Raw genomic sequence first — 17,978 nt, forward strand, 5'->3', positions numbered from 1 at the left:
GTACAGACATACCGCACTCTGCCCAGTGTACAGACATACCACACACTACCCAGTGTACAGACATACTGCACACAGCCCATTGTACAGACACACAAGCACACTACCCATTGTACAGACACACCGCACACTGCCCAGTGTACAGACACACCACACTCTGCCCAGTGAGAGTTGAGCTCTCCTCTCCTCAACACTTTCCCAGCCAAAGAGGCAGCCTTATTCTGCAGAGGGGGGACACAGTCAATGGGATTACATTTGACAAATTGTCTTCTAATTGAGGTTTACAGCACAGATCAGCCTTGACCCCACTGCTTCAGAGGAATCAATCAGATTTAAGGATCAGTTGGATAAACAAATCCGGCACAGAGAAAGGTGCCAACACACACACATGCATGCACACACACGCACACACACACTCATACACACACACACACACACACACACAATTCCTCCATCTGCAGTTGGAGACAGAGAAAAAAGGCTGGAGGCACAGGGAAGCTGTTGGAGCGCCCCCAAATCTGCCCCCCCCCCCACCCCCATCCCCCCGAGGGACTGGGATCCCATCTGTTCTTCTCCACTCCTGATCTTTAAGTAGCACTCCACCAGGCCCTCTCCAGAGCCTCCAGTGAAGCACAACAGATGGACCCCTGACTCCGTGCACCTCCGCCACGCTTGTTTAATACCTTTTAATTATTACCCAAAACTACATACGGAACATGCCCAAACCAGGGGCCACAGAGGAGGATCTCTGTCCCCCCGGTCTTTTCCCCCACGGGTCCCACTTTTCTCTTGTTAGATCACCCCTGTCCTCTTTAGACGTATCAGCACTGTGCCGTTGTACGCAAAGGTCGAGAAAATGGTGCCCAAGGGTCAGTAGTGATTGATTCTTCATTTGTAGTGTAGTATAATGGCTAAGGAGTTGGCCTTGTAACCTAAAGGTCGCAGGTTTGATTCCCCGGTAGGACACTGCCGTTGTACCCTTGAGCAAGGTACTTAACCTGCATTGCTCCAGTATATATCCAGCTGTATAACTGGATACAATGTAAGTCCCTCTGGATAAGAGCTTCTGCTAAATGCCTGTAAACTAAACTAAAGTAAGAATCAGTGAGCGAAGTGGAGGTTCCACGTGCCTCTCATAATGCCGGATGTGTTAATCACGGTGCCCTGACTGGGAGGAGATGACACCTCTGGCCAGTTCAGGTTATTATAAACGTGACGCTCTTGAGTCCTGCATTATTGCCAGTGTTCATTAAACTCTCCACTGTCCTCCCAACCCCCTCTGACCTCCTAGAAGTGGGACTGAGATGCCGTTTCGTGCAACCAGTGGGACCTCTTCACAGGCCAGCCCAGGCTGTGAGTTTCCCCCGGCCTTGTAAATTTGACTACAGGCCTTGACCTAGAATCTTGCCAAAAGCCTGAAGCTGTTTGGGGGCACCTAGTCTCGGACCCAGGGGTGCAGCTGTCTTTGACCCTTCAAGGTAGGCATCTTTGCAGAATCAGACATCTTTATAATGTTGGATGGTGTGCATTTGACTTATTGGAAAATTTTGTTGGAGACCCGAATGCCAGGCAGAGTCACTTAACTTTTTTTCACAGAAGAGACGTTGGACTACCGTGGACCACAAGGACTCGTGTTGGATCATCTGAGAGGCGGGCAGATTTTGGCACATCTGGGGTGGGTGCATTGGCTCTCCTGGCCGAGTCGGTGCATTTCTGTAGACAGGTTAATCACACTGCCGAGGCGATCCAGGCCAGGGGTGCCCAGTCTCATCCAAAAATGGTCGGAGTGGGTGCAGGTTTTAGCCTGGTACTGCTACACCTTTTTCCGCTAATCAAAATCTTGATTGAAGACCGTGATTACTTCATTACTTCCTTAAATTAGGTGTCGTAGTGCCCCTGCCTTAAAGTGAACTACACTGTTCCCAACGCTGTAGATAAACCTTCACCTATCCCTGCATCCCGGGCATGTCAAATTATATTGCACAATATTGGCAGTAATTCCAGAAAAATTATAATCTTGTGTCAAACGTTCAGTCTGACATCTCCTTCGCTTGTATTGGATTACATTACAGGCATTTGGCAGACGCTCTTATCCAGTGGATGATTTTATCCAGCAATGGATGATTTCATTGCATTGCTTTTGGTTTTATGAAAAGGTTTCATTGGTGGTTTGTTCCATCCACACACAGACCTTGTGTGTGTCTTCCTAATGTATTTGTGGAAATACCACCTTTAAAACTGGGTAATGCCTGAGGCTGGGAATTACTTTTCCAAGGTAAACACATTCACCATGTTCTACCCATAAAACAGGCTGACTGATGTTCACGATCAGTCTTTGGAAGCAAACAAACAAACAAAAAAACCCCGGTAATTTTCTTTCCCCTAAAATGAAATTCCCCTTGTGAATTACTGCTGTAGTTTTGTATTTCCACTGAAGTAATATTATTAGAAAACCAGTCGTAAGGTAATGTTCCAATGCAACTTGAGGTGCCTTCCAAATCCTGACTGACATGAAGTTACATATTACATATATATATATTTTTTTTGAGGGGGGGGGGGGGGGGGGCAACAGGTACAAGGCTAACAGCCAATTAGAAGTAGGTGGACTACAGATCGGCACGACATGTCTCCCCTCGTGCCTAGGGAGACACGGCCATCAACATACTGAGCACATGGCTGGATAAATTCAGTGTCATGTGAAGCCATTAGCATTAGCATTGCTGTTTCTTTTTTTTTTTAAGGGGGGGGGGGTTGTTCCTTCATATGTCATCTCCTGTGAATTAGACTGCGTGACACATTTTCTTATCGGAGCTCAACTGAAGGCCAGATACGCCCGTGGCAGCCGATGGCACTCGACTGAACAACCGTCGGCTTGGCTGCGTTTATTACAAAAATACACAGAGAGCCACTTCCTGTGCTCATCAACATTAAAAAAACGACACAAGCGTTGCTTAACGATACCATGTCTTTGTACTGCGATCTTTTTCAGTTCTGTATGAGCAGACCTGGTCGGCCGCTCCTGAATGATCGGACGGTCGGGCACGTTGGCTGCTCCCCGTTTACGGTTCTCGGCGTCCGGTTCCACCGGGTTTGCGTGCGTGCGTTAAAACCAGTCCTTCACTACTGAGCGTCGGAGACAGACAGCGCCCTCGCAGAAACAACCCTCAGCGCCCAAACAGGGCTTCAGCTGCATTGTTTTCCCATTTAATGGACTGCGCACTGCGGAGACAGAACTTCTAACCACATCACGCGGTTTTTGTAATCCCGCTCTCGGGTTGTGCTCCTCTTACGGACGCTTATGACGCGCTGTCACACGGATGCATTAAACGTGCTGCCGCCCCTCTTTACCGCTCGCCTCTCCGTGTTCTCACGCCTCTGCACCAAGTCACCCAGACGGGAGAGACAGCCTTAGCATCGAGGCTCACAATGGTAGACAAACAGCTCCCCCATGTGGCCAGAAGGGGTGTGACTGGCCACCCACACCTCTTGGTTCTTTCAGGAGACTGTTGGAATGTTGGGGGGGGGGGGGAGGAGTCGAGCTGTTACAAGGAGCTGCTTCAGTGCATGGTGGGGCTCTCACCAAAGAGCTGCAGGGGTGTGTGTGTGTGTGTGTGTGTGTGTTTGTGTGCGTGAGAGTGCATGCATGTGTATGTGCAAATGCGTGTAAGTGTGCTTGCGTGTGTGTGTGTGAGTATGTATACATGCGTGTGTGTGTGTGTGTGTGTGTGTGGCAGACTTTCAGGAAGACACAAAGGGAGTTTTCCTGTGACGTTACTAGGTCAGGTCTGCCAGACGCCCAGCCAGGCATCTTGATTCCCTCCAGGGCTCTTGGCTCATGTGGAGGAGGCAGCTGATGCGCCTTGGTGAGGGGTTGAGTGGGCGTGGGGGAGGGGGGCATGGTGAACAGGGGGTCAGGGGGAGGGGGTTAGAGGGAGGCGGCTGAGGGGGTATGGGAGTGGGGGGTGGAGGGGGTGGCCATGGGGATTTCCATTTCACAAGGCTCCTGGCGTGGAGGAGGGAGACCGCAGCCGCACAGTCCCAGGAGCTTCCCACACTGTTCTCCCCACAACACTGTGGCAGTCCTGGGGGACAGTGTGTCTCTCTCCCCTACACACACACACACACACACACACACGCACACATGCGCACACTCATGCACTCACACACACACAACACTCCATACACAAACTCCCACACACACACACACACTCACGCATTCACACACTCACACACGCACACAGACACATACTTACACATGCACGCACTCATGCACTCACACACACACAATACTCCATACACAAACTCCCACACACACACACACACACACACACACTCATGCATTCAAACACACACAAACACATGTGCACTCACGTCGTGGTCCTGTACAGCTTCATTGTAAAACTGTACCATGACCACCTTGTTTTCTGTGTCGGACAGGGGCTCTACGTCAAAATTACTGAGGGGAGCCTTACCCTTCCCCTCTCTATAGAGGTTCCAGAACCTCTCCAGGATGTTTGCAGTTCTGAAACTAATTCCAAAAATGTCAGCGTTTCCAGGAACCTTCACCAGGCAGTTCAGGTCGCCAGGCACAAAGCCCATGGCTCGCTGAAGCACTGCCCGGCTAAATTCAAGGCGGGTCAAACCTGTCACTCTCCTATTTGTGCTTGGGGCAGCGGCATTGCTTTCCCCCCCAGTAGCTGCTGGCTCAGCGGCACCCCCTATGGCTGCGCCCTTCGCCCCTTGTGCCACCTGGGGGGGGGGGGGGCACTAGCATCGCTGCCCCCTTCTCCGCTGTTCTGGAGTGTCATCCTGACGGCGTTGTGGCGTCGGACACCTGGCTGCACTCCTGAGGCCATCCTCCCTCCCACTCAGGCCAGACCTAGGCAGGTAGAAAAGAATGAAGCACAGGAACAGCGCTTAAAGGTTGATGGTCCGTCCCAGGGGGACCAAGCTATGCAGCAACAAGGGAGCTGATCTGAGGTCAAAGGGGGTGAAATGTTTCATTAACCTGAAATGTTCACAACTCAAATGAAAAATGCCTGTAGTACATGGGGATTGACTTTTGTATAAAATGGGACTGGCAACTCCTTAAGGTTCCACACACAGTCGGAACCCTCACAAGTGACCGTTTCTTGTCTGTAACACTTGGGGGCGGTGCTGAGCCCAATACTGCATGTTCTGCATTACCAAAAAATGCCCTTTGTGTCCTGCTTTGTAAAAACTCATTCAACTTTTTATTGAAATGTTTCATTAACCTGAAATGTTCACAACTCAAATGAAATATGCCTGTAGTACACGGGGATTGACTTTTGTATGAAATGGGACTGGCGTGCCCTTGAGGTTCCACACACAACTGTCACTGTCGGAACCCTCACAAGTGACCGTTTCTTGTCTGTAACACTTTGGGGCGATGCTGAGTCCCAGTACTGCATGCTTTGCATTACCCAACATGCCCGTTGTGTCCTGCTTTGTAAAAACTCATTCAACTTCTGTTTAAAATGTTTCATTAACCTGAAATCAATTACGTAAAACAGCATACAGCTAAAGTATTTTGTCACAACTCAAATGGAAATGTGTGATTTTTTGCCCAAACGTACCATGTTGGTAAAGTTGATGTGTTCGGCTGCGCCTTTCACTTGCGGTTTGGACAAACTTATCTTTGCGCAGTGGCAGTATCGTAGCCCATGAGGTACATCCGAGGTGTGATTATTGCTGGTTGAAAACTTAACCCAATACCCCGCCAAATCTGCTTGAAATATTAGCGGGTTTGGCAATTTTTGACAGTCTCATATGGGACTGATTATTTGGTTTAAATATAGAATACACATTGTAAGGGAATTGCTTTATTTTATAAATAGTTGTTGGGTTGGGTATTGCAAGTGTTTTGCATATCATTTTTCAAGGGAGATGACATGTGTAGATGGTATGTATGTATAAAATGGGACTGGCAACTCCTTAAGGTTCCACACACAGTCGGAACCCTCACAAGTGACCGTTTCTTGTCTGTAACACTTGGGGGCGGTGCTGAGCCCAATACTGCATGTTCTGCATTACCAAAAAATGCCTTTTGTGTCCTGCTTTGTAAAAACTCATTGAACTTTTTATTGAAATGTTTCATTAACCTGATATGTTCACAACTCAAATGAAAAATGCCTGTAGTACATGGGGATTGACTTTTGTATAAAATGGGACTGGCAACTCCTTAAGGTTCCACACACAGTCGGAACCCTCACAAATGACCGTTTCTTGTCTGTAACACTTGGGGGCGGTGCTGAGCCCAATACTGCATGTTCTGCATTACCAAAAAATGCCCTTTGTGTCCTGCTTTGTAAAAACTCATTGAACTTTTTATTGAAATGTTTCATTAACCTGAAATGTTCACAACTCAAATGAACTATGCCTGTAGTACATGGGGATTGACTTTTGTATAAAATGGGACTGGCGTGCTTTTGAGGTTCCACACACAACTGTCACTGTCGGAACCCTCACAAGTGACCGTTTCTTGTCTGTAACACTTTGGGGCGATGCTGAGTCCCAGTACTGCATGCTTTGCATTACCCAACATGCCCGTTGTGTCCTGCTTTGTAAAAACTCATTCAACTTCTGTTTAAAATGTTTCATTAACCTGAAATCAATTACGTAAAACAGCATACAGCTAAAGTATTTTGTCACAACTCAAATGGAAATGTGTGATTTTTTGCCCAAACGTACCATGTTGGTAAAGTTGATGTGTTCGGCTGCGCCTTTCACTTGCGGGTTGGGCAAACTTATCTTTGCGCAGTGGCAGTATCGTAGCCCATGAGGTACATCCGAGGCGTGATTATTGCTGGTTGAAAACTTAACCCAATACCCCGCCAAATCTGCTTGAAATATTAGCGGGCTTGGCAATTTTTGACAGTCTCATATGGGACTGATTATTTGGTTTAAATATAGAATACACATTGTAAGGGAATTGCTTTATTTTATAAATAGTTGTTGGGTTGGGTATTGCAAGTGTTTTGCATATCATTTTTCAAGGGAGATGACATGTGTAGATGGTATGTATGTATAAAATGGGACTGGCAACTCCTTAAGGTTCCACACACAGTCGGAACCCTCACAAGTGACCGTTTCTTGTCTGTAACACTTGGGGGCGGTGCTGAGCCCAATACTGCATGTTCTGCATTACCAAAAAATGCCCTTTGTGTCCTGCTTTGTAAAAACTCATTCAACTTTTTATTGAAATGTTTCATTAACCTGAAATGTTCACAACTCAAATGAAAAATGCCTGTAGTACATGGGGATTGACTTTTGTATAAAATGGGACTGGCAACTCCTTAAGGTTCCACACACAGTCGGAACCCTCACAAGTGACCGTTTCTTGTCTGTAACACTTGGGGGCGGTGCTGAGCCCAATACTGCATGTTCTGCATTACCAAAAAATGCCCTTTGTGTCCTGCTTTGTAAAAACTCATTGAACTTTTTATTGAAATGTTTCATTAACCTGAAATGTTCACAACTCAAATGAAAAATGCCTGTAGTACATGGGGATTGACTTTTGTATAAAATGGGACTGGCAACTCCTTAAGGTTCCACACACAGTCGGAACCCTCACAAGTGACCGTTTCTTGTCTGTAACACTTGGGGGCGGTGCTGAGCCCAATACTGCATGTTCTGCATTACCAAAAAATGCCCTTTGTGTCCTGCTTTTTAAAAACTCATTGAACATTTAATTGAAATGTTTCATTAACCTGAAATGTTCACAACGCAAATGAAAAATGCCTGTAGTACATGGGGATTGACTTTTGTATAAAATGGGACTGGCGTGCCCTTAAGGTTCCACACACAGTCGGAACCCTCACAAGTGACCGTTTCTTGTCTGTAAAACTTGGGGGCGGTGCTGAGCCCAATACTGCATGTTCTGCATTACCAAAAAATGCCCTTTGTGTCCTGCTTTGTAAAAACTCATTGAACTTTTTATTGAAATGTTTCATTAACCTGAAATGTTCACAACTCAAATGAAAAATGCCTGTAGTACATGGGGATTGACTTTTGTATAAAATGGGACTGGCAACTCCTTAAGGTTCCACACACAGTCGGAACCCTCACAAGTGAACGTTTCTTGCCTGTAACACTTTGGGGCGATGCTGAGTCCCAGTACTGCATGCTTTGCATTACCCAACATGCCCGTTGTGTCCTGCTTTGTAAAAACTCATTCAACTTCTGATTAAAATGTTTCATTAACCTGAAATCAATTACGTAAAACAGCATACAGCTAAAGTATTTTGTCACAACTCAAATGGAAATGTGTGATTTTTTGCCCAAACGTACCATGTTGGTAAAGTGTATGTGTTCGGCTGCGCCTTTCACTTGCGGGTTGGGCAAACTTATCTTTGTGCAGTGGCAGTATCGTAGCCCATGAGGTACATCCGAGGCGTGATTATTGCTGGTTGAAAACTTAACCCAATACCCCGCCAAATCTGCTTGAAATATTAGCAGGTTTGGCAATTTTTGACAGTCTCATATGGGACTGATTATTTGGTTTAAATATAGAATACACATTGTAAGGGAATTGCTTTATTTTATAAATAGTTGTTGGGTTGGGTATTGCAAGTGTTTTGCATATCATTTTTCCAAGGGAAACGACATGTGTAGATGGTATGTATGTATGTATGTATAAAATGGGACTGGCAACTCCTTAAGGTTCCACACACAGTCGGAACCCTCACAAGTGACCGTTTCTTGTCTGTAACACTTGGGGGCGGTGCTGAGCCCAATACTGCATGTTCTGCATTACCAAAAAATGCCCTTTGTGTCCTGCTTTGTAAAAACTCATTGAACTTTTTATTGAAATGTTTCATTAACCTGAAATGTTCACAACTCAAATGAAAAATGCCTGTAGTACATGGGGATTGACTTTTGTATAAAATGGGACTGGCAACTCCTTAAGGTTCCACACACAGTCGGAACCCTCACAAGTGACCGTTTCTTGTCTGTAACACTTTGGGGCGATGCTGAGTCTCAGTACTGCATGCTTTGCATTACCCAACATGCCCGTTGTGTCCTGCTTTGTAAAAATTCATTCAACTTCTGATTAAAATGTTTCATTAACCTGAAATTAATTACGTGAAACAGCATACAGCTAAAGTATTTTGTCACAACTCAAATGGAAATGTGTGATTTTTTGCCCAAACGTACCATGTTGGTAAAGTGTATGTGTTCGGCTGCGCCTTTCACTTGCGGGTTGGGCAAACTTATCTTTGCGCAGTGGCAGTATCGTAGCCCATGAGGTACATCCGAGGCGTGATTATTGCTGGTTGAAAACTTAACCCAATACCCCGCCAAATCTGCTTGAAATATTAGCGGGTTTGGCAATTTTTGACAGTCTCATATGGGACTGATTATTTGGTTTAAATATAGAATACACATTGTAAGGGAATTGCTTTATAAAATAATAGTTGTTGGGTTGGCTATTGCAAGTGTTTTGCATATCATTTTTCAAGGGAAACGACATGTGTAGATGGTATGTATGTATAAAATGGGACTGGTAACTTCTTAAGGTTCCACACACAGTCGGAACCCTCACAAGTGACCGTTTCTTGTCTGTAACACTTGGGGGCGGTGCTGAGCCCGATACTGCATGTTCTGCATTACCAAAAAATGCCCTTTGTGTCCTGCTTTGTAAAAACTCATTGAACTTTTTATTGAAATGTTTCATTAACCTGAAATGTTCACAACTCAAATGAAAAATGCCTGTAGTACATGGGGATTGACTTTTGTATAAAATGGGACTGGCAACTCCTTAAGGTTCCACACACAGTCGGAACCCTCACAAGTGACCGTTTCTTGTCTGTAAAACTTGGGGGCGGTGCTGAGCCCAATACTGCATGTTCTGCATTACCAAAAAATGCCCTTTGTGTCCTGCTTTGTAAAAACTCATTGAACTTTTTATTGAAATGTTTCATTAACCTGAAATGTTCACAACTCAAATGAAAAATGCCTGTAGTACATGGGGATTGACTTTTGTATAAAATGGGACTGGCGTGCCCTTGAGGTTCCACACACAACTGTCACTGTCGGAACCCTCACAAGTGACCGTTTCTTGTCTGTAACACTTGGGGGCGATGCTGAGTCCCAGTACTGCATGCTTTGCATTACCCAACATGCCCGTTGTGTCCTAATTTGAAAATACTCATTCAACTTCTGATTAAAATGTTTCATTAACCTGAAATCAATTACGTAAAACAGCATACAGCTAAAGTATTTTGTCCCAACTCAAATGGAAATGTGTGATTTTTTGCCCAAACGTACCATGTTGGTAAAGTGTATGTGTTCGGCTGCGCCTTTCACTTGCGGGTTGGGCAAACTTATCTTTGCGCAGTGGCAGTATCGTAGCCCATGAGGTACATCCGAGGCGTGATTATTGCTGGTTGAAAACTTAACCCAATACCCCGCCAAATCTGCTTGAAATATTAGCGGGTTTGGCAATTTTTGACAGTCTCATATGGGACTGATTATTTGGTTTAAATATAGAATACACATTGTAAGGGAATTGCTTTATAAAATAATAGTTGTTGGGTTGGGTATTGTAAGTGTTTTGCATATCATTTTTCAAGGGAAACGACATGTGTAGATGGTATGTATAAAATGGGACTGGCAACTTCTTAAGGTTCCACACACAGTCGGAACCCTCACAAGTGACCGTTTCTTGTCTGTAACACTTGGGGGCTGTGCTGAGCCCGATACTGCATGTTCTGCATTACCAAAAAATGCCCTTTGTGTCCTGCTTTGTAAAAACTCATTGAACTTTTTATTGAAATGTTTCATTAACCTGAAATGTTCACAACTCAAATGAAAATGCCTGTAGTACATGGGGATTGACTTTTGTATAAAATGGGACTGGCAACTCCTTAAGGTTCCACACACAGTCGGAACCCTCACAAGTGACCGTTTCTTGTCTGTAACACTTGGGGGCGGTGCTGAGCCCAATACTGCATGTTCTGCATTACCAAAAAATGCCCTTTGTGTCCTGCTTTTTAAAAACTCATTGAACATTTAATTGAAATGTTTCATTAACCTGAAATGTTCACAACGCAAATGAAAAATGCCTGTAGTACATGGGGATTGACTTTTGTATAAAATGGGACTGGCGTGCCCTTAAGGTTCCACACACAGTCGGAACCCTCACAAGTGACCGTTTCTTGTCTGTAAAACTTGGGGGCGGTGCTGAGCCCAATACTGCATGTTCTGCATTACCAAAAAATGCCCTTTGTGTCCTGCTTTGTAAAAACTCATTGAACTTTTTATTGAAATGTTTCATTAACCTGAAATGTTCACAACTCAAATGAAAAATGCCTGTAGTACATGGGGATTGACTTTTGTATAAAATGGGACTGGCAACTCCTTAAGGTTCCACACACAGTCGGAACCCTCACAAGTGAACGTTTCTTGCCTGTAACACTTTGGGGCGATGCTGAGTCCCAGTACTGCATGCTTTGCATTACCCAACATGCCCGTTGTGTCCTGCTTTGTAAAAACTCATTCAACTTCTGATTAAAATGTTTCATTGACCTGAAATCAATTACGTAAAACAGCATACAGCTAAAGTATTTTGTCACAACTCAAATGGAAATGTGTGATTTTTTGCCCAAACGTACCATGTTGGTAAAGTGTATGTGTTCGGCTGCGCCTTTCACTTGCGGGTTGGGCAAACTTATCTTTGTGCAGTGGCAGTATCGTAGCCCATGAGGTACATCCGAGGCGTGATTATTGCTGGTTGAAAACTTAACCCAATACCCTGCCAAATCTGCTTGAAATATTAGCAGGTTTGGCAATTTTTGACAGTCTCATATGGGACTGATTATTTGGTTTAAATATAGAATACACATTGTAAGGGAATTGCTTTATTTTATAAATAGTTGTTGGGTTGGGTATTGCAAGTGTTTTGCATATCATTTTTCCAAGGGAAACGACATGTGTAGATGGTATGTATGTATGTATGTATAAAATGGGACTGGCAACTCCTTAAGGTTCCACACACAGTCGGAACCCTCACAAGTGACCGTTTCTTGTCTGTAACACTTGGGGGCGGTGCTGAGCCCAATACTGCATGTTCTGCATTACCAAAAAATGCCCTTTGTGTCCTGCTTTGTAAAAACTCATTGAACTTTTTATTGAAATGTTTCATTAACCTGAAATGTTCACAACTCAAATGAAAAATGCCTGTAGTACATGGGGATTGACTTTTGTATAAAATGGGACTGGCAACTCCTTAAGGTTCCACACACAGTCGGAACCCTCACAAGTGACCGTTTCTTGTCTGTAACACTTGGGGGCGGTGCTGAGCCCAATACTGCATGTTCTGCATTACCAAAAAATGCCCTTTGTGTCCTGCTTTGTAAAAACTCATTGAACTTTTTATTGAAATGTTTCATTAACCTGAAACGTTCACAACTCAAATGAAAAATGCCTGTAGTACATGGGGATTGACTTTTGTATAAAATGGGACTGGCGTGCCCTTGAGGTTCCACACACAACTGTCACTGTCGGAACCCTCACAAGTGACCGTTTCTTGTCTGTAACACTTTGGGGCGATGCTGAGTCCCAGTACTGCATGCTTTGCATTACCCAACATGCCCGTTGTGTCCTAATTTGAAAATACTCATTCAACTTCTGATTAAAATGTTTCATTAACCTGAAATCAATTACGTAAAACAGCATACAGCTAAAGTATTTTGTCACAACTCAAATGGAAATGTGTGATTTTTTGCCCAAACGTACCATGTTGGTAAAGTTGATGTGTTCGGCTGCGCCTTTCACTTGCGGGTTGGGCAAACTTATCTTTGCGCAGTGGCAGTATCGTAGCCCATGAGGTACATCCGAGGCGTGATTATTGCTGGTTGAAAACTTAACCCAATACCCCGCCAAATCTGCTTGAAATATTAGCGGGTTTGGCAATTTTTGACAGTCTCATATGGGACTGATTATTTGGTTTAAATATAGAATACACATTGTAAGGGAATTGCTTTATAAAATAATAGTTGTTGGGTTGGCTATTGCAAGTGTTTTGCATATCATTTTTCAAGGGAAACGACATGTGTAGATGGTATGTATGTATAAAATGGGACTGGTAACTTCTTAAGGTTCCACACACAGTCGGAACCCTCACAAGTGACCGTTTCTTGTCTGTAACACTTGGGGGCGGTGCTGAGCCCGATACTGCATGTTCTGCATTACCAAAAAATGCCCTTTGTGTCCTGCTTTGTAAAAACTCATTGAACTTTTTATTGAAATGTTTCATTAACCTGAAATGTTCACAACTCAAATGAAAAATGCCTGTAGTACATGGGGATTGACTTTTGTATAAAATGGGACTGGCAACTCCTTAAGGTTCCACACACAGTCGGAACCCTCACAAGTGACCGTTTCTTGTCTGTAAAACTTGGGGGCGGTGCTGAGCCCAATACTGCATGTTCTGCATTACCAAAAAATGCCCTTTGTGTCCTGCTTTGTAAAAACTCATTGAACTTTTTATTGAAATGTTTCATTAACCTGAAATGTTCACAACTCAAATGAAAAATGCCTGTAGTACATGGGGATTGACTTTTGTATAAAATGGGACTGGCGTGCCCTTGAGGTTCCACACACAACTGTCACTGTCGGAACCCTCACAAGTGACCGTTTCTTGTCTGTAACACTTTGGGGCGATGCTGAGTCCCAGTACTGCATGCTTTGCATTACCCAACATGCCCGTTGTGTCCTAATTTGAAAATACTCATTCAACTTCTGATTAAAATGTTTCATTAACCTGAAATCAATTACGTAAAACAGCATACAGCTAAAGTATTTTGTCCCAACTCAAATGGAAATGTGTGATTTTTTGCCCAAACGTACCATGTTGGTAAAGTGTATGTGTTCGGCTGCGCCTTTCACTTGCGGGTTGGGCAAACTTATCTTTGCGCAGTGGCAGTATCGTAGCCCATGAGGTACATCCGAGGCGTGATTATTGCTGGTTGAAAACTTAACCCAATACCCCGCCAAATCTGCTTGAAATATTAGTGGGTTTGGCAATTTTTGACAGTCTCATATGGGACTGATTATTTGGTTTAAATATAGAATACACATTGTAAGGGAATTGCTTTATAAAATAATAGTTGTTGGGTTGGGTATTGTAAGTGTTTTGCATATCATTTTTCAAGGGAAACGACATGTGTAGATGGTATGTATAAAATGGGACTGGCAACTTCTTAAGGTTCCACACACAGTCGGAACCCTCACAAGTGACCGTTTCTTGTCTGTAACACTTGGGGGCTGTGCTGAGCCCGATACTGCATGTTCTGCATTACCAAAAAATGCCCTTTGTGTCCTGCTTTGTAAAAACTCATTGAACTTTTTATTGAAATGTTTCATTAACCTGAAATGTTCACAACTCAAATGAAAAATGCCTGTAGTACATGGGGATTGACTTTTGTATAAAATGGGACTGGCAACTCCTTAAGGTTCCACACACAGTCGGAACCCTCACAAGTGACCGTTTCTTGTCTGTAACACTTGGGGGCGGTGCTGAGCCCAATACTGCATGTTCTGCATTACCAAAAAATGCCCTTTGTGTCCTGCTTTTTAAAAACTCATTGAACATTTAATTGAAATGTTTCATTAACCTGAAATGTTCACAACGCAAATGAAAAATGCCTGTAGTACATGGGGATTGACTTTTGTATAAAATGGGACTGGCGTGCCCTTAAGGTTCCACACACAGTCGGAACCCTCACAAGTGACCGTTTCTTGTCTGTAAAACTTGGGGGCGGTGCTGAGCCCAATACTGCATGTTCTGCATTACCAAAAAATGCCCTTTGTGTCCTGCTTTGTAAAAACTCATTGAACTTTTTATTGAAATGTTTCATTAACCTGAAATGTTCACAACTCAAATGAAAAATGCCTGTAGTACATGGGGATTGACTTTTGTATAAAATGGGACTGGCAACTCCTTAAGGTTCCACACACAGTCGGAACCCTCACAAGTGAACGTTTCTTGCCTGTAACACTTTGGGGCGATGCTGAGTCCCAGTACTGCATGCTTTGCATTACCCAACATGCCCGTTGTGTCCTGCTTTGTAAAAACTCATTCAACTTCTGATTAAAATGTTTCATTAACCTGAAATCAATTACGTAAAACAGCATACAGCTAAAGTATTTTGTCACAACTCAAATGGAAATGTGTGATTTTTTGCCCAAACGTACCATGTTGGTAAAGTGTATGTGTTCGGCTGCGCCTTTCACTTGCGGGTTGGGCAAACTTATCTTTGTGCAGTGGCAGTATCGTAGCCCATGAGGTACATCCGAGGCGTGATTATTGCTGGTTGAAAACTTAACCCAATACCCTGCCAAATCTGCTTGAAATATTAGCAGGTTTGGCAATTTTTGACAGTCTCATATGGGACTGATTATTTGGTTTAAATATAGAATACACATTGTAAGGGAATTGCTTTATTTTATAAATAGTTGTTGGGTTGGGTATTGCAAGTGTTTTGCATATCATTTTTCCAAGGGAAACGACATGTGTAGATGGTATGTATGTATGTATGTATAAAATGGGACTGGCAACTCCTTAAGGTTCCACACACAGTCGGAACCCTCACAAGTGACCGTTTCTTGTCTGTAACACTTGGGGGCGGTGCTGAGCCCAATACTGCATGTTCTGCATTACCAAAAAATGCCCTTTGTGTCCTGCTTTGTAAAAACTCATTGAACTTTTTATTGAAATGTTTCATTAACCTGAAATGTTCACAACTCAAATGAAAAATGCCTGTAGTACATGGGGATTGACTTTTGTATAAAATGGGACTGGCAACTCCTTAAGGTTCCACACACAGTCGGAACCCTCACAAGTGAACGTTTCTTGCCTGTAACACTTTGGGGCGATGCTGAGTCTCAGTACTGCATGCTTTGCATTACCCAACATGCCCGTTGTGTCCTGCTTTGTAAAAACTCATTCAACTTCTGATTAAAATGTTTCATTAACCTGAAATTAATTACGTGAAACAGCATACAGCTAAAGTATTTTGTCACAACTCAAATGGAAATGTGTGATTTTTTGCCCAAACGTACCATGTTGGTAAAGTGTATGTGTTCGGCTGTGCCTTTCACTTGCGGGTTGGGCAAACTTATCTTTGCGCAGTGGCAGTATCGTAGCCCATGAGGTACATCCGAGGCGTGATTATTGCTGGTTGAAAACTTAACCCAATACCCTGCCAAATCTGCTTGAAATATTAGCGGGTTTGGCAATTTTTGACAGTCTCATATGGGACTGATTATTTGGTTTAAATATAGAATACACATTGTAAGGGAATTGCTTTATAAAATAATAGTTGTTGGGTATTGTAAGTGTTTTGCATATCATTTTTCAAGGGAAACGAAATGTGTAGATGGTATGTTTAAAATGGGACTGGCAACTTCTTAAGGTTCCACACACAGTCGGAACCCTCACAAGTGACCGTTTCTTGTCTGTAACACTTGGGGGCGGTGCTGAGCCCGATACTGCATGTTCTGCATTACCAAAAAATGCCCTTTGTGTCCTGCTTTGTAAAAACTCATTGAACTTTTTATTGAAATGTTTCATTAACCTGAAATGTTCACAACTCAAATGAAAAATGCCTGTAGTACATGGGGATTGACTTTTGTATAAAATGGGACTGGCAACTCCTTAAGGTTCCACACACAGTCGGAACCCTCACAAGTGACCGTTTCTTGTCTGTAACACTTGGGGGCGGTGCTGAGCCCAATACTGCATGTTCTGCATTACCAAAAAATGCCCGTTGTGTCCTGCTTTGTAAAAACTCATTCAACTTCTGATTAAAATGTTTAATTAACCTGAAATCAATTACGTAAAACAGCATACAGCTAAAATATTTTGTCACAACTCAAATGGAAATGTGTGATTTTTTGCCCAAACGTACCATGTTGGTAAAGTTGATGTGTTCGGCTGCGCCTTTCACTTGCGGGTTGGGCAAACTTATCTTTGCGCAGTGGCAGTATCGTAGCCCATGAGGTACATCCGAGGCGTGATTATTGCTGGTTGAAAACTTAACCCAATACCCCGCCAAATCTGCTTGAAATATTAGCGGGTTTGGCAATTTTTGACAGTCTCATATGGGACTGATTATTTGGTTAAAATATAGAATACACATTGTAAGGGAATTGCTTTATAAAATAATAGTTGTTGGGTTGGGTATTGCAAGTGTTTTGCATATCATTTTTCAAGGGAAACGACATGTGTAGATGGTATGTATGTATAAAATGGGACTGGCAACTTCTTAAGGTTCCACACACAGTCGGAACCCTCACAAGTGACCGTTTCTTGTCTGTAACACTTGGGGGCGGTGCTGAGCCCGATACTGCATGTTCTGCATTACCAAAAAATGCCCTTTGTGTCCTGCTTTGTAAAAACTCATTGAACTTTTTATTGAAATGTTTCATTAACCTGAAATGTTCACAACTCAAATGAAAAATGCCTGTAGTACATGGGGATTGACTTTTGTATAAAATGGGACTGGCAACTCCTTAAGGTTCCACACACAGTCGGAACCCTCACAAGTGACCGTTTCTTGTCTGTAAAACTTGGGGGCGGTGCTGAGCCCAATACTGCATGTTCTGCATTACCAAAAAATGCCCTTTGTGTCCTGCTTTGTAAAAACTCATTGAACTTTTTATTGAAATGTTTCATTAACCTGAAATGTTCACAACTCAAATGAAAAATGCCTGTAGTACATGGGGATTGACTTTTGTATAAAATGGGACTGGCAACTCCTTAAGGTTCCACACACAGTCGGAACCCTCACAAGTGACCGTTTCTTGTCTGTAACACTTGGGGGCGGTGCTGAGCCCAATACTGCATGTTCTGCATTACCAAAAAATGCCCTTTGTGTCCTGCTTTGTAAAAACTCATTGAACTTTTTATTGAAATGTTTCATTAACCTGAAATGTTCACAACTCAAATGAAAAAT

At 43.4% G+C, this 17,978-nt stretch overlaps 11 non-coding genes across 11 annotated transcripts; all 11 read left to right on the plus strand.

Annotated features, from left to right (window-relative positions):
* Positions 1-5,652: 5,652 nt before the first annotated feature.
* LOC118215875 lies at positions 5,653-5,793 on the plus strand. Its single transcript, XR_004762921.1, has one exon. It is a non-coding gene; the product is annotated as a U4 spliceosomal RNA (small nuclear RNA).
* A 973-nt stretch (positions 5,794-6,766) lies between these two features.
* On the plus strand, positions 6,767-6,907 carry LOC118215877. The gene has a single exon (XR_004762922.1). It is a non-coding gene; the product is annotated as a U4 spliceosomal RNA (small nuclear RNA).
* A 1,458-nt stretch (positions 6,908-8,365) lies between these two features.
* LOC118215857 lies at positions 8,366-8,506 on the plus strand. The gene has a single exon (XR_004762904.1). It is a non-coding gene; the product is annotated as a U4 spliceosomal RNA (small nuclear RNA).
* A 726-nt stretch (positions 8,507-9,232) lies between these two features.
* Positions 9,233-9,373, plus strand: LOC118215859. The gene has a single exon (XR_004762906.1). It is a non-coding gene; the product is annotated as a U4 spliceosomal RNA (small nuclear RNA).
* Positions 9,374-10,345: 972 nt separating this feature from the next.
* Positions 10,346-10,486, plus strand: LOC118215860. Its single transcript, XR_004762907.1, has one exon. It is a non-coding gene; the product is annotated as a U4 spliceosomal RNA (small nuclear RNA).
* Positions 10,487-11,691: 1,205 nt separating this feature from the next.
* LOC118215870 lies at positions 11,692-11,832 on the plus strand. The gene has a single exon (XR_004762916.1). It is a non-coding gene; the product is annotated as a U4 spliceosomal RNA (small nuclear RNA).
* A 982-nt stretch (positions 11,833-12,814) lies between these two features.
* On the plus strand, positions 12,815-12,955 carry LOC118215861. Its single transcript, XR_004762908.1, has one exon. It is a non-coding gene; the product is annotated as a U4 spliceosomal RNA (small nuclear RNA).
* Positions 12,956-13,927: 972 nt separating this feature from the next.
* On the plus strand, positions 13,928-14,068 carry LOC118215873. Its single transcript, XR_004762919.1, has one exon. It is a non-coding gene; the product is annotated as a U4 spliceosomal RNA (small nuclear RNA).
* A 1,206-nt stretch (positions 14,069-15,274) lies between these two features.
* On the plus strand, positions 15,275-15,415 carry LOC118215871. The gene has a single exon (XR_004762917.1). It is a non-coding gene; the product is annotated as a U4 spliceosomal RNA (small nuclear RNA).
* A 726-nt stretch (positions 15,416-16,141) lies between these two features.
* LOC118215874 lies at positions 16,142-16,282 on the plus strand. The gene has a single exon (XR_004762920.1). It is a non-coding gene; the product is annotated as a U4 spliceosomal RNA (small nuclear RNA).
* Positions 16,283-16,989: 707 nt separating this feature from the next.
* LOC118215862 lies at positions 16,990-17,130 on the plus strand. Its single transcript, XR_004762909.1, has one exon. It is a non-coding gene; the product is annotated as a U4 spliceosomal RNA (small nuclear RNA).
* Positions 17,131-17,978: the final 848 nt, after the last annotated feature.

The sequence above is a fragment of the Anguilla anguilla genome, chromosome 16 (genome assembly GCF_013347855.1).
Source record: "Anguilla anguilla isolate fAngAng1 chromosome 16, fAngAng1.pri, whole genome shotgun sequence".
Classification (NCBI taxonomy): Eukaryota; Metazoa; Chordata; class Actinopteri; order Anguilliformes; family Anguillidae; genus Anguilla; species Anguilla anguilla.